This window comes from Coloeus monedula, assembly GCF_965178545.1.
Source record: "Coloeus monedula genome assembly, chromosome: Z".
In the NCBI taxonomy this organism is placed as follows: Eukaryota; Metazoa; Chordata; class Aves; order Passeriformes; family Corvidae; genus Coloeus; species Coloeus monedula.
This window is the reverse complement of record NC_138822.1, coordinates 20,638,118-20,654,133: the sequence shown is the minus strand read 5'-3', so window position 1 is coordinate 20,654,133 and position 16,016 is coordinate 20,638,118. Positions and strand designations below refer to the sequence as shown.

General features: G+C 39.0%; 1 protein-coding gene across 1 annotated transcript in view; it reads right to left on the bottom strand.

Annotated features, from left to right (window-relative positions):
* Positions 1-16,016, bottom strand: part of MCTP1 (multiple C2 and transmembrane domain containing 1) — a gene marked incomplete at its 3' end in the record, with an annotated part of 236,492 nt that overhangs the window by 189,651 nt on the left and 30,825 nt on the right. The window lies entirely within an intron of this gene.

Here is a 16,016-nt window from a genome sequence, read left to right as displayed (position 1 = left end):
TTTAAGTAATCTTTTTTTTCTTTCTATATAAAAGTCCACAAGCCATTTTAAATACAGAAAAAAGGGTAACTTAAACATAACTTGTTTTTAAATCAGTCCATTATTTTAGAGAAATATACAGGGTAGTAAATAGCCAAGCAGTGTCTCACATTAAAGATGTTCCAGGAAACAAAAAAACAAACAAACAAAAAAACAAATCTCTGTTTGCAATGGTTTTCCATAAATTCCAATATTCTTCTCCATAGTTTCCCTATACACCTATATAAAATGTGATAATTAAAATCTCTGTGAAAAAATTATGTGGGTTTCTCATACTGGATAGTAAATGCTAACTTATATGCCCAACTTACATAACCCCAATGCTGGGAATACTCTTCAGACTTGTTAAGAGGAGAAAATCCTCTCATGAGACAACTATTAAATCATTACGATGATTCTCTTTCTACCCACACTGCCATTAATGAAGTTATTTTAAGTCTCCATTAAAAATCATGAGGAAAGATCAATAGATTTCACAATTGCTGCTTTGCTTCACCCACTCACTGTATCCACACTGTACTTCCTCCACTGATCTCAGGACCAGGTTCAGAGTCAATGTCCTGATCTGAGATGCTCCAGCAAAGGCTAGGCCTTGAGGTATTGGGCAAGACACCTAGAGTGAGTGCTCCAATATTATTTACAGCTTAAGTATATTCCCAGTTTAAGAAATAGCATCAAAACATATACCCATATGACCTAATACATCCCATAATTCCTATTTGACAGGTTTTCTTCATGAAAAACTGACTACATGTCAAGTCCAATAAGGCTCACAGAAGACCATGCCAATAAGAGGCTATAGTAGAAGTCCTGCAAGAATATTAATTCTGCCTTTTAACAGGTAAAGCAATAACAATGCACAAACAAGCCAGAACAAGGAATCCATTCACCACTTCCCATGGACTGGTTCGTGTTCTCCATGTCCATGAAAGCAGGACTCCATGATGCCTAACAGTGACTTGGGAAGACAAACACCATCACTCTGAATGTCCTCCACTTCCTTCTTCTTCCTTCAGCTTTATATGCTGAGCATGAAGTCATACGGTCAGAAATATCCTTTGTGTCAGTTGGGGTCAGCTGTCCCACCTGTTTCCCTCTCAACTCTTTGTGCATCTCCAGTTTAATTCTGAAGAGAGGAAAAGAAAGAATTTTCCCTTGTCACACCAAAAACCTCAGTCACTGCTTTGGTGCTGGAGGCCTCTATCTAAATAAAAAGGACAAGCAGGCTGTAAATCACAAAATGATAGCAATGGTAACTCACTAAGTAGCTGACATGCTGCTTTCAACCTGCCACATTTCTATCTCAGAAGAAAAATAGAACTTCACAGCATTTTGATTTTGCTGCCAGGTACTGGAAGTGACATGAATAATGCTGACAGGGGATGCCTCCAAACCTGCAGAACTTCCTTTTAGGTGTTCTAAAATAGTACTGTTCTTGTAAGCAACAGATGCCTACATGAACTCTGAGAAATACTTTCCAATTACAAATTACTTGAGTATCTTCTTCAAGTGTTTTGGAGCAATCATATGCAAAGTGTTCAAGTTCCTGTCTTTCACAGTTACATTCACAAAATCATTTTTTATGGTGGAAAAGATCTTTAAGATCATCTGTATACTGTGAAAACGTTAGTTTCCAGGTGAATGTGGTTTATAGGATGTTTTCACAGAATGACCTAATTGTTAGGGTTGGAAGAGACCTCTGGAGATCATGTAGTCCAACACTTCTGCCAAGGCAGACTCTGTTCTAAGTGGATCCTCGCCTTCTTCCTTGCATCCCTGCAAACTCTGACGATGTTCCTATAGTCCTCCCACATGGTCTGTTCTCTTTTCTGTATCCCATAAATCTTTTTCTTGCATTTGCAACTTACAAGGAGCTTCCTGCTGATCCTGCTGATGCAGGTATCCTGCCACCTTTGCCTGATTGTTTGATCAAGGGGATACACTGGTCTTGAACCTGGAGGATGTGATGCTTAAATATTGACTAGCTCTTTTGGACCCCCTTCTCTCCTAGAGCTCTAACCCTTGGGATTCCTTTAAGTAGGTCTTTGAAGAGGCCAAAATTGGCCTCTCTGGAAGGTCCTAGTCCTGTTTACTGCTTTGCTTCCTTCACACAGGATCCTGAGTTACACCATCTCATGGTCACTTATAGCCAAGGCTGCTCCCAATCTTCACATCATCAACCAGTTCCTCCTGGTTTTTAAGTACAAGGTCCAGCAACACACGTCTTCTCTTTGGCTCCTCCATAATTTGCACCAAAAAGTTACCTCAATGATCTGCAGCAACTTTCTGGACTGTGTGTTCCAAGCCACATTGTCCCTCTAGCAAATATTAGGGTGACTGAAGCTCCCCAGGAGAAACAGGGCCTCTGAACATGAGGCTTTTGCCAGCTGCTCATAGAAAGCCCACAGAATTCCTCCTCCTGATCAGGTGGCCTACAGTAAACATCCACAACAGTGTCACCTGTATTAGCCTGCCCCTTAATTCCTACCATAAACTCTCAGATGATTCATCTGTCCTTGGGTAGAGCTCAATGTATTCTAGCTGGTGTCTCACATAGAGAGCAAATCCACCACTTCACCTGTCTAACCAGTCCTTTCTAAAAGTACATAGCTATCTATGACAACATTGCAGTCATGTGAGCTATCCAACCACATCTCAGTAATTGAAATGAGATCATGGCCTTCTGGTGACACAGATTTCTAGTTTTTGTTTATTGCCCGTGCTGCGTGCATTTGTATACAAGCACTTCCGGGGGGACAACCACACAGCCAGTTTCTCTAGAAGGTCTATCAGAGGATTCACCACAACCATAAACATCCTTGATATGTTTAGCCCGATGATCCTCATCTTGAGAGGCAGTCAAGGAACATCTGTCGCTGCCCTGGTTTCTATGACCTATTCCCCAGGAGGAAGCAAGGGCATAAGCAGTACCACTTTAGATCCTGCCCCCAAGATCTTTAGTTTGAAGCCTATCTCACCAAACTGGCCAACCTGCTGCCAAAGATTCCCTTGCCCTTTTTAGACAGGTAGATCCTACTGCTCCCTAACAGGCCACAATCATTAAAGCAGAATCCACTGTCATAAAAGCCAAAACCTTCTAGACAGTACCAGCCACAAAACCAGACAATGATCTGCATTATGTATCTGCTTCTGGCTGTCCCTATTTCTCTAACCAGTAGGATAGATAAGAACATGACTTAGGGACCAATATTTTTCACCTGCCTCACCAGGGCTTTATAGTCTTCCTTGATCCTACCTATTTTTTGGCTTGCGGCATCGTTTGTACCCACATGAAAAAGTAATAGCAGGTAGTAGTCCATGCTCTTGGCAATCTCAGGTACCCTCTTGGTTTGGGCTGCCTAGGAAGGTGGTGGAGTCACTGGCCCTATATTTCCCCCATTGCCCAATAAAGAATGGAGGTTGTCCTCGCCCCTCCTTTTGCCATTTATGTATTTATAAAAATATTTGCAATTATCTTTCACAGAAGTAGCAAAATTAGGTTCTAATTGGGCTTTCGCCTCTCTAGTTTTCTTCCTACACGACCTAGCAACATCCTGCATTGCCTGCCCCTCTTTCCAAAGGTGATACATCCTCCTTTCTTCCCTTAGTTCTTTCAAAAGCTCATCAGGCCAATCATCTTCCCTGTCAGCTCCTCTTTCAGCACATAGGGACAGTCTGTTCCTGTGCCTTCAAGATTTTTTTTTTTGAAGTACATCCATCCTTCCTGGACTCCTTTGTTTTTAAGGGCTGTTTCCCAAGGTATTCTCTGAATCAGTCTTTTGAAAAAACCAAAGTGTGCCCTCCAGAAGTCCAGAGAAGAAGTTTTGTTGATGACCCTCACTGTTCCACCAAATATCGAGAACTCTATTATTTCATGGCCACTGTGCCCCAGACAGCCTCTGACCACCACGTCTCCCACCAGCTCCTCTCTGTTTGCAAACAGCAGGCCTAGCAGAGCCCCACCCCTGGCACGCTCGCTCACCAGCTGTGACAAGAGGCTCTCCTCCATACATTCCAAGAATCTCCTGGACTGCCTCTTTCCCACTGTGCTGAGCTCCCAGCAGGTATCTGGCAGGTTAAATCTACAAGAACAAGGGCTGGGGATCTTGAAACATCCTCCAGCAGCTTATAGAATAATCCATTCATCTCTTCATCCTGGTTGAACTTCTGTGTAAATCCACAAATTACACATTTTACAAGCCAAATTTAGAATAATGTAAGTATGAAGAGAAGGTAATTACTCACTGAAGCATCAAAGCTCAGCTTTCCACATATCTTAATTAGCTGCCACTATAAATATAAATTTCTCATGTGAGAATGACATTCAATATCCCTCAATTCAAGGTATTGCAGGAGGCCCAATAAAGAAAAGAAAAAAAAATCAGGTCACTGAACTTAATGCATTGCTGTTGACGGTAGCAGCTTATGTTCTCTAGCATTTAATCATGGTACTACAAGTAACAGTGATCCTAAAATTTGGATTATGCACAATAAATGAATTTAACATAAATCAATCAGTGAGATTAAAAACCATTGTTGGAGACTGAATCTGTCACGAGCATGAACGAGCAACTAGAATTTTCATCATTCAAGAACTAAAATAACAGCACCAGTAAATTCAGAAAGTGATGTTATTACTGCATTTTTACATGGACTAATTTTACAGCTCAGTTAAACTGAGCTGAGATTACTGCTTCATTTAATGGAAAAAAGAAACTTCAAGTAGAGGTTTCATAAATTAATTGTTTCACTCTAGTACAATTTTGTGACTTTTGATTGAAAGAACACTGCAGAACACAGAGCTTTTTGACTTTGCAAAGATATAGGTAGCTAAAGAAACTGAAAAAATACCGTTAGACTTTAGTCTTTATTTGAATTACTAGTGAAAAAGAACAGTAAGTAATTTTCTCCAATATTTATTTCTTCTCTGACTTCATTGCCCATACCCTTCCAGACAACTTTAACAAGTACTTCAGTCATCACTTAAACACAAAAAGTTTATAGTAGCATGCTATCGGAATTTAAAAAAAGGTTTTTAAACTATGGTTTTTGTTTTATATTATGAAAAAATCTGATTTCACTAGACTGTAAAAGGCAGAAAGCATTATTTAAGAACGACTGTCTGAAAAACCTCTTATATTTACTGGTGACTAATACAGAGGTACAAATTGAGTTACACTTGTACTGAAAACATGAAGTCTCCATAGGTCATTTATTCTGTATAGAAGCCTGTATCATTTCCACAGAAATAAGCTTATCTTGTAAATTATATTGCTAATCCATCAAATTCCCATGGCAGAGTAGGCACAGTTTCATATTCATTAGGGATTCACTTATAAAACTGACAATTTGGCACAGTCTGTACTCAGCATAACAGGACAAGTTAGAATAAAAATTGAATCCTACAGAGAGGCAAGTTCAAGTCAGTGAGGATAAGGCATGCTGACAGGACAGCAATAAAAGAACACTTGATTTTTTCAGTATCTGGCTTAGAACTAACCAAACTCATCTATTTTGTTTCAACACTGGTATCTTGAGCATTAAACACTAAAATGAAAATTAAAATGTTTCTTCTATCTAAAGAATTTATAAATCTTCTATTTAAAAGAAAACATTTAAATGGTGATGGTCACAATTTTGAAATACCTGGAATCTAACAGAAATTTCCACATACCTGCACAAAGTCCCTGGAAACAAAGGCTCATTTCAGGAGGACTCACAAAGGCTTCAGGAGGATTCACCAAAGGGCAAGAATTACACTTTGCCAGTTGGCCAGAAGATGAAAAACGAAGTCTTTATTATTATGACAAAGAGGAACACAGAAAATGGAAGCAACACAGCAAAGTCATATAGATGCATTTAAAAATTTAACTGGCAGCTCAGAACTCAACTTCTTTTGCAGCTGAAAACTTCTAGATACATACAAAGAACAGAATAATTTATAGCTTCAGCTAGACAGGAACTTCTAAGCCCTCCCAGACGGCAATGGAGATGACACAAAGGAGACAGACTTCATCTGCTGCACATCTTAGCAAAGTTTTAAAAATTTTATTTTGGCTTGAACTGATTTTTGGGCCACCACGTACAACTGTCTGTCTGTTTAGAAAGATCCCATTGGGAGGTCCTGTCTTACCTTTACACATTCAGCTTATCAAAATGGGGGCCTATGCTTTTCTCATTTATTTCTCAGAAGAGGTCAAGAAGAGATATCTAGGAAATCGTGTAAGACTGTGATTCAGAGAGCGCCTATCAGCCAGATGCTCTGCACAATGCAGTAAAATATACTCTCTGAAAGAGTGATTGAGTGGTTTAGAACACTGTGGAAGATGATACGAGGAGCAGTATAATGTACTGCATCAGGACTCTCAGCTCAATCATGAACTTCATAAATATCCTCCAGTAAGAAAATACTAATTCAGTTTGCTCTTACCTGTTTCCAAACTGGCAGTAATGAGGAAAATGCCAGACACAGTGGTGCAGCACCTGAAGTGGTGAAGCACCAGGATATGTGCAGCAGAATAGGTGCTTCAGGACCAGCCTTCAACCCCCACACCAAAAATGCCCAGCTTGGGAGCATACTTGCATTCTGATCTTCCTCAAAAAAGTGATGGACAAGCCACAATGATTATTATTAGTAATCTGTAGTAAAATTAAATTTTGAGAAAAATCCGGAGCAACAATAAATAAACAGGAATGTGAAGAATTTAAATACTAATAAGATTTATTTTTAAAAATGGCAGAAGGGTTCCCTGACAGGAAATCTATTCTAGAATATTTTCTAATAAACCAGTCTTGGTGAACAAAGGTATTTAAGAAATATTTTGAATGTAATATTTTAGACAGCTTCTCCAGAATAGTTCCTTGGGAAAAAAAACATGCAAACAGCTGTGCAATTTTTTGCATTTTGAGGGCATACAAGAGGTGAGACAGGAGCCTAGTCTCCAGAGGCAGATTAGCTAAATTCATGAAGCAATGTATGCACTTCCGCTTTGCAGTGCTGGTCTGCAGCATTTCTGCCAGAACTTGGCAAAGAAAGATAATATTCCCTAAATTACACAATATCTAATCCTAATATAATCACAGCAGAAAAACAGCTTTTGTATCATTATGTTTATGAATATTTTTCTGTCTCTTAGCATGATCTGGAAAATTATAGAGGATCTGCAACTAGCAGGAAGAGGAAGCTCCTCCAAGTTTTATATCATTTGTGAACTTGCTTAGTATCACTTCCAGTCCTGCATCCAGGTTGTTAATGAAGATGCTGAAGAGTACAGGGCCAAGAATGGAACCTGCAGAACCCCACTGGTGACAGGTTGCCAGTCTGATGTCACCCCATTCACTATCACCCTTTCTGCCCCACTCATGAGCCAGCTGCCCACCCATCCCATGATGTGTTTATCCAGCTGTGTGCTGCACATTTTGTCCAGAAGGATACTGGGAGAGACAGCATTGAAAGCTTTACTGAAATCCAGAAAGAGTACATCAACTGGCTTCCCTTGACCAAGGGGACCCATAAGATGGGTTACCTTGTCATAAAAGGAAATCAGGTTTGATAAGCAGGACTTCCCACTCATGAAGCCATGCTCGCTGTGACTGATGACTGCGTTGTCTTTCAGGTGTTTTTCAATACCTCCCTGAATAATCTTCTCCGTAACTTTACCAGGCACTGAAGTGAGACTGACAGGCCTGCAGTTTCTGAGGTCCTTTTTCTTGCCCGTCTTGGAAATCAGGACAACATTCACCAGCTTCCAGTCAGCTGGGACCTCTCCGGATTTCCAAGACCACTCAAAAATCATCAAGAGAGGTTTTGCAGTATTATCAGCTAACTCTTTAAGGACTCTTGGATTAATCCCATCAGGCCCCATAGATTTGTAGGGATCCAGCTGGAATAGCAGATCCCACACAATTTCAGGGCCAACCAAGAACTGTTCATTCTCATAGTCATGATCCTTCAGGTCAGGACAGACACCGTCTTTTTCCACCATTTGTATTGAAGATGGAGACAGAGACTGCATTAAACACTTCTGCCTTGCCCATGTCCCTGTTTGTGAGGTGACCATCCTCATCCTGTAACAGGTCAATACAATTTTAACACTGCCTATTGACAATATATTTGAAAAAACTCTTTTTATTTTCCTCCACAGTTCTGGCTGGCTTCAGCTCCATTTGAGCCTTGGCTGCACAGATTTCCTCCCTAGATTGGCAAGCAGCAGCTCTGTATTCTTCCCATGTCCCCTGACCTTGCTTCCACTGGGCTAACACCTTCCTTCTTTGCCTTATTTTCCAAGAGAAGACTCCTATTCAACCAGTCTGGCCTTCTGCCCCTCCTGCTTGACTTCCAGCATTTGGGAATTGCTGCTCTGTGCCCTTTGGTGGTGATGTTTAAAAAGTTACTGGCACTGATGGACTCCAGCACCTGCAAAAACATTTTCCCAGGAGACCTTACTAATTCCCTGAGCAGCCTGAAGCCTGCTCTCCTCACATCCAGAGCTGAGGTTTTGCTGGCACTTTTCCTCCTGTCAACAGAGATTTTAAACTCGATCACTTTGTGGTCCCTGTGGCCAAGACGGCTGCCAATCTCCATTTCACTCATGACATCCACTCTGTTGACAAGCAGGAGATCAAAAAGGGCAACTTTCTGAATCAGCTCCCTAAGGATCTGTTCCATAAAGTTGTCATCCAAGTTTTTCAGGAATCTTCTGGCCTGGGTTGTACCAGCTGTGTGATACTCTCAGTTAATTTCTGGCAAGTTGAAGCCCCCATAAGGACAAGGGCAGTTCACTTGGAATTGTCCCTTAGTTCCTCAAAGGATCATCAGCATCATCATCCTGGCCAGGAGGTCTATAGTTGGCTCCCATGGTGACATTTTCATTGTTTGCTCCAAGATTCCAGAGGCTCTCAACTGTGCCACTGCCAACTGTAAGCTCTATACATTCTAACCCTTCTGTTACAGACACCCCTCCCCCTCTCCGCAGAAAAAGAATTTTACTTCAAAAAGCACTCTTTCTAGCACTAGAAGATGCAGCACTGAACTTTAACACGCAAGAAAAAAAAAAAAAAGGAAAAAAAAGAAAAACAAACAAACAAACAAACAAAAACACATACAAAAAAATCCCCAACCCAAAACCAAAACCAGCTTGGGAAACAGCAGTACAATCATCCTTTGTAGCAGTTTTGGAGACAACTGAAACACTTTGGAAAATAAAAAAAATCCCATTACTCAGGGAAGAGAAGCATATAACAGGTTTGACTAGAAGATGGGTGTAACAACTAAATATACCTATGCTACAAGAAGCAAGCTGTGAGATTATCACTTATGACGCTGATACCAATAATTCACATTATGGTTAAATTATCAATTTCAACCATAACTTAATATTCATAATCTAAATTATGCAGAGGAATGCAGATCTCAGAAATACCGGAAAAAACCCAATATGTTTTTTTTAAGGAACCTGGAAGTTTAATGTTACAGAACAGGAGAATAATTCAGGAAAGACTTCATTGGTTACAATAATTCAGGTATTTTCCCATAGAAACCAGAAATCAAGGGTTGAGCTGGACAGCACAGCACAACCCAAATCTTTTGGGATCATGCCATAGCCAACTATCATCAATCTATACAATGGTACCGGAAAATGATTATCTAAACCAAACAGATTTCTACTGATGCCTTTAGGAGTTTTCTGCACCTCTTAATGTACTTGCAACACTCTTATGGCAAAGCATTTTCTAGTAGCTTCATGCTTTATCACATAAAACACAGCACAACTGAAATGCATACACTTTCCTCAATTGGCGAGGTCTCCTATTTCAAAGAAATAAGCCTTTAAATTGGTACTAAGAACTACTTTAATTCATGCCACTGGGTGTACTCATAAGAGAATGACATAAAATTACCTCAATATCCAATAAAACTTAATTTCCCACAGAGAAGAGTACAAAAAATTACTTTACTCATTGTAAAATACCAACTTAAAAAAAAAAAAATCAGGAATACTTAGCTGAAGACATTGAGTTAGAAAATAAGAGCACCAGGTAAATATGGACTGCTAGATATTTCTGTCAAAATTATCAGATACCTATGAAGACTTCAACTTTATATAAATCTCTCAAAGCAAGGAATGGCCAAAATAAAATGCTTGTTCAAATTTATTCTTTCAAATTTACTTCCTGGTGACTCCTATTCCATAGGCAATTGATAACTTTTTTTTCACCATGTTATTTTACTGTCAGAGAAGTCCTGTGAAGAATCAAGATATCCATGTTTTATGGATAGAATTTTCCTGGAACAATGAACCCTGTGGCACCAGTGCAAATCACAGTCCAAGCACTCCAATTCTAGCACCTTCTAGGAACTCAGCAACAAGGTAAGAAAGTAACACATTCTCCATGTCAGCATTAAATTACTTTAACCTTGTCCATCTCCCTTTTCCTGACCTTCTTTTCTCATTTGCTTCCCTGCTGCCATTTTAAAAACAGATAAAGGAAAGGTTTTATTAAAAAATATCAATCACAGTACCCCTAGCTCATTTGAAACTACTTAGTGTGTCTTTAGGAAGTATGGCATGATACCACAAGAAGCAAAAAATATAAACATAAGACCTTGTACCTAAAGACAGCATAACTCATTTTTGAATGCTTGACTGAAATTATTACTATGCTCTAGCGTTTCAAATGTTATAAAAATCGGCATCACAGTTGCATAACATGCTGTATTTTACCATACTGTCATTTTCATGCAATTACCAACTATCAAAATACTTCTGATAAATACATCTAGCATTTTATTAGAAGCATAGAAGAATGTAGCCAGAAAATAATAAAACTGATTGACTTAATAAAATTGATACTTCTAGTAGGTGCCCATAAATGTTTCATTTTTAACATTTTCATCTTTACAAATAAAACTTGATGCTTAGCTTATCATATTCCAATTATCGCACAAAATAACTCAGACAGCAATGCTGAAACAACAGAAACTCCAGTGATACTGCAGAGTCTCATTACTAAACATAACATTTGACAGCTCTTAGAAAATGCTATAAAAACTGTACTATCAGAAGCCATCTTACAAGCACAGTACTCTATTATTTTCCTTTCTATAAAACGAGGATATCCCTGATATAAATCACAGTTAAGCTATGTGTCCAGAAAAAATCAGGAGTCTTAAGTAATGTCCCTCTCCTCAACAGCAAGACTCGCAAAGGGTTACAAGATAGAAAGGTGACTGTCAACCAACAGATGAATGTCTGAAGAGAATACTTTTCCAGAAAGTAATTAATAAAGAAACAAATAATAGTAAATAGCATATAGCAGACTACTATTTCCTGAAGAGTATCTGTGCAGGGTGCTCAGATTACCTACCTACATTGAACACCTTCCATATCTTGGGGTTTTGAGCATATGTAAAAACTGCAATAAGCAAACTGTAATTATTCAAGCAGCCTAATGACTTTTAAGATAATCACTCCACTCCTATAGGGAGAAAAAAACCAGAGGGTTATATAGCATGGAAACTGATAAAGTGGGACTGCCTTCAAAACTTGTTGTTCAACAACACCATTATTGTTGCACAAAGCCTTCATTTCCCATTTTCTAAATATGCCAGTTAAACTCTTTCTTCCTTAGTAAACAGGTCTGAGTCTCAAAGCAATTTTTTTAAAGTTTTAACTGCATAACAAAGGCTGATCAGGATGAAAAGGCTGTAAATATCTGGGGATGTTTTTCTGTGCACTGGTGTCTCTGTGTATGGGCTGGAGAGGAAGATGGTTCACCCAGTGGATTAACACTCACAGAATAGGTATCATGGGGAAAAAAAATCTCAATGTCATATTCAGTCTTTCCTCACAACATTGATGTTGCAGAGTCTGCTTAAACATGAACAGGGACAGAAGAGGCTTGACATTTTTGTTTTAAAGGGAGGTTTAGGATAGCCCCTCCTTTCCCTAGAGGTGAGTCATGATTTACTATTAGCACATAATGACTTCAAAACGAGCCAACTACTCCCCTACAAAGTTAGTATTTTTCTTCCATTTTCTTACATAAAAATGATGATTAACCAAGGATTATAATCACTTTCTAGAGGAACACTTCCAAAAGATTGTCTCTTCCTAAGCCTCTTGGAAAAGTGGGTAGGAACATTAAAAAGCTTTGCTGTCCTAACATCTTCCTGGTAAAAAACAATACATTTAATGTTCCTTTCATTTTCCTCTCTCAAATTTGACCCGAGTCTGGCAGAAGATTCTGAAAAAATACAGGCAACTCATCATGCAGCTATGCAATTAAAATTCAAACTTCTTTTAAAAACCCAGCAAAACAAAGCAGAGACAAAGAAATTAACCAACAACGGATATGGATACAAAACAACCTAAAGAAATTTAAAATTTTCTTGTAACTCTGGGCCACGGTACCAAGGATTGCCAGAGTCGGGGGGGGGGGGGGGGGGGGGGGGGTTGGGGAGACGAGGGGCAGGAATTGTTTGCAGGATGTAATTTCTCACGGAAACAATTGAATGAGTAGAACATAAACATGCCTGGAAAGGACTCTGCTCCAACTTTCAGGCAGCACAAACCAGACAGACAGACAAGCTGCTGAGACTGTGATGTGATACTCAGTGCCCAGTTTCCTCAGCTGCTGTAGACCCCAAGGCAGCTGCTGATGTGCTGTGGAAGCAAACTTTGCTTTGGGGAAAAAGGATTCAAGCATAGAAAATGCTTCAAAATATTAACAGCAAGAAAGAAAATCAAAGCAAACAAAGTTCTGCCAGGCTTTTCTCACAAACTGTAATTTCCTTTCCTGAATGACCCTGAGGGTCTTTGTACTTTGGACTCAAGTTTCATCCAATGTGGGAAAGTGTGAGTTTTCCACCTCTGTTCATATGTTTATGTTTAAGGTAGGTCCCATTCCTGCTTAGGAAATTCCTCAGTTCTATGACAGTCTCTTGACAACATACACAAATTGCTACCAGGAACATCTAGAGTAACTACTCATTTTAAAAAAACAGGCATGTCCACAGAACTTTTACATAGGCTGAAGCAAACCTGAAGTAACATAAATTTAATTTATTTATTTAGCAGTCTGGTTACTTGCCTTCTTTCTTTCTTTTCTTTTTTTATGCCAGCTGAGCTTTTGAATAAAAATTTCATTTCAGTTGACAAATAATAAAACTTGGTAGTACAGAATTTACCAGATTTCAGAGAGTAAAAAGTTAAATTACATGTTAAAAGGTATTTTAAATCACCAAAGACATCGAAAAACTCCACCCTCTTGAGAAACAGAGACTGTTATACTTCCATGTTCTGAACAAACATTCATTTATCTTAGCAAACCCCATCTCCTTATTAGTTCTCAGTATGAACTAAACCTAGAATAAGACTTTCATTCAGTAATTATTGAGTCTTTAGGCCAATTACAGTGCAAGAACCAAGCAGTGCAGAAAAGTGTACTGGAATTTTCAGTACACAGAGGAGATCTTGGCTGAACCTAAAATGCACCTGTTAACCCAGTGTTTGACCTCCCTTAACATGAACTCACCCTTGGAAATGATTCTGGTTTTTTAGTCACAACCAATTAGCTTTCTTATAAGAGCTCTTTAACCAACCTCAGGCAAAACTGCCTCATCAGCCCACCAGAAGAAGTCTGCTCCCCATTTACACAGTACATCTACGGCTAAGTGCACACAACCTGCAGTCACTGCTTCTGCCAGCAAGAATGCAGGGACAGTTGTAGTTTGGGAACAACTGAATACCAGTGATGCGTTATACTGGATGCATTCCCTTTATGTGCTTTTTTAGTAAAAGCACAATATTTCTTTTAACTACTGCTGCTAAATGCCAGGCCACACAGAATTAAAATCACTTACAAGATAAGATTTTGTATGCCTTCAGAAGAACTTCCAGTTAATTCACCTGCAAATATTCTCCAAATATTTCCCCTAAGTTAATATACAAAAATTCAGAAACAGTAACATTCAATCCATCTTGATTTCCTTTTGAACAATGGGCCATACACTTAATGAAAAAAGTGAAGGTTTGTAAATAAAAACTTTTTATATATTTGTAGACTCTAGCTAAACTATAAGATATCTTAATTCCTAGAGGGTCAGCAAAGCCTCTTAACAAAACCAGCGCTAATGTTCTTGACACTGACCGTGACATAATTATGCCTCCCCTGCTGGGGGAGAATTCTAGAGTCTTTTCCAGGAGTTCGAGAGACGAACGGACCTTCAGTCTTCTGTGTTTTCAGATAGTTGTTTATTAAGTCTTATTAGAGAAATAGAGCCACTTCATGTGACCCAGACATAGCACAGAGTAGAGAATGCAGGAGAATGCCCAATTATCAAGATTTACACAGTCCTTTAAAGGTAAATTAACCAATGGTCACTAAAAATGTACATTATTTTTACTTTTCCACCAATGTATAAGATACCATCTAGTCAGGTAGACAGGAACTGCGGAATTCTTTATCCGATCATCCCGAACTACTTCTACTGCAGAATATGGAGTAGTAGAAGAAGAAGAAGAAGGTCTGGAGAACAACAACAATCCTCTGTGGGAACCCAGAGTGCCAAGAATATTTCTCTGCCTGTTTTTAAGGGTCCTTACCCTCCTGAACAACACTGTTTTAGCTTCAAACCTTGGAAAAAATTACCAACAGTCAGACAAGAACTAGAAAATACAGTGGTGTGAATTAGGTGATAAACTACTATGTAAGATTGTCACAGGGTGAAAAATTTAGAGGTTTTAGGCTTCTCTTTATAGTAAATAGATAAGAGTAAAAAAAATCAAAATGGAGGATTGTTGTTGTTCTCTAAACCTTCTTCTCCTTCTTCTACTACTCCATGTTCTGCAGTAAAAGTAGTTTGAAATGACTGGATAGAAAATTCCGCAGTTCCTAGTCGTGTTACTGAATAATTGGTAGGAAAGTGAAAATAATGTACATTTTTAGCAACTATTGGTTAAAATATCTTTAAAAGGCTGTGTAAATCTTGATAATTAGACTCACTTCTACTTTTTTCCCTTCTATGCTGTACCTGGGTCACACTAGTGGCTCTGTTCCTCTGATAAGACTTAATAAACAACTATTTGGAAGCATTGAAACTAAAGGAAAAGTCTCAGTTTATCTCTCAAACTCCTTGCAAGGACTTTCAGTAAATTCTCTCCCATCCGGAGGGACTTGATTTACGGCACGGTATAGTGTCAATCCTCCATTTTGAAGTTTTTTGCTTTTATCTACTTACTATATTAGCAAACCCAAATCCTCTAAATTTTTCACCCTGTGACAATCTTACATAATATTCTATCACCTAATTCACACCATTGTAGATTCTAATTCTTCCCAGAGGATAGGCGATCTTCTCTAAGGACGAAGGTCAAAAGCAGTGTTGTCCAGGGGGATAGAACCCTTCAAAACAGGCAGAGAAATATTCTCTGCACTCTGGGTTCCTACATATTCTGGAGAAAACAGTAAGGTGAAAAATCTTATGTGCACTTCACATTATATTAAAAGCAGTATTACTTTCATTAAAATGCAGCCTCTACAGGTTAGCTGGTCTGGAAGTTCATTATCAAACAGTGAATTGATTAAAACTGATATTTAAACTAGAATATGTTTCCTTCTTTTCAACTATGAAACACTGCATAGAGACCAGCAGTGTTACCCAAACTGTTTCCAGTACAGGATGCAAACAGCTGTGATTCCACCAACACATGCATCAGCCCTGCTCAAACATATAGATTATTTTAAGCTAAGGACACAGGAAACCAAAAAGCATGCAGAATCACTCTGCAGCTCAGGCGACTGCCACCAGATTGAGACACACCAGGGCCATGGACAGTGATGGGATTGGAGCCTACTGTGCACAGGAATAACAGCTGGAGAGTCACTTCCATCCTGCAGCTCACACAGCAGCAGGGCTTTGCTCTAAAGAGGCTTATAGATTTCTCTCACTCTAATTCATTCCTAAATCCCATCTG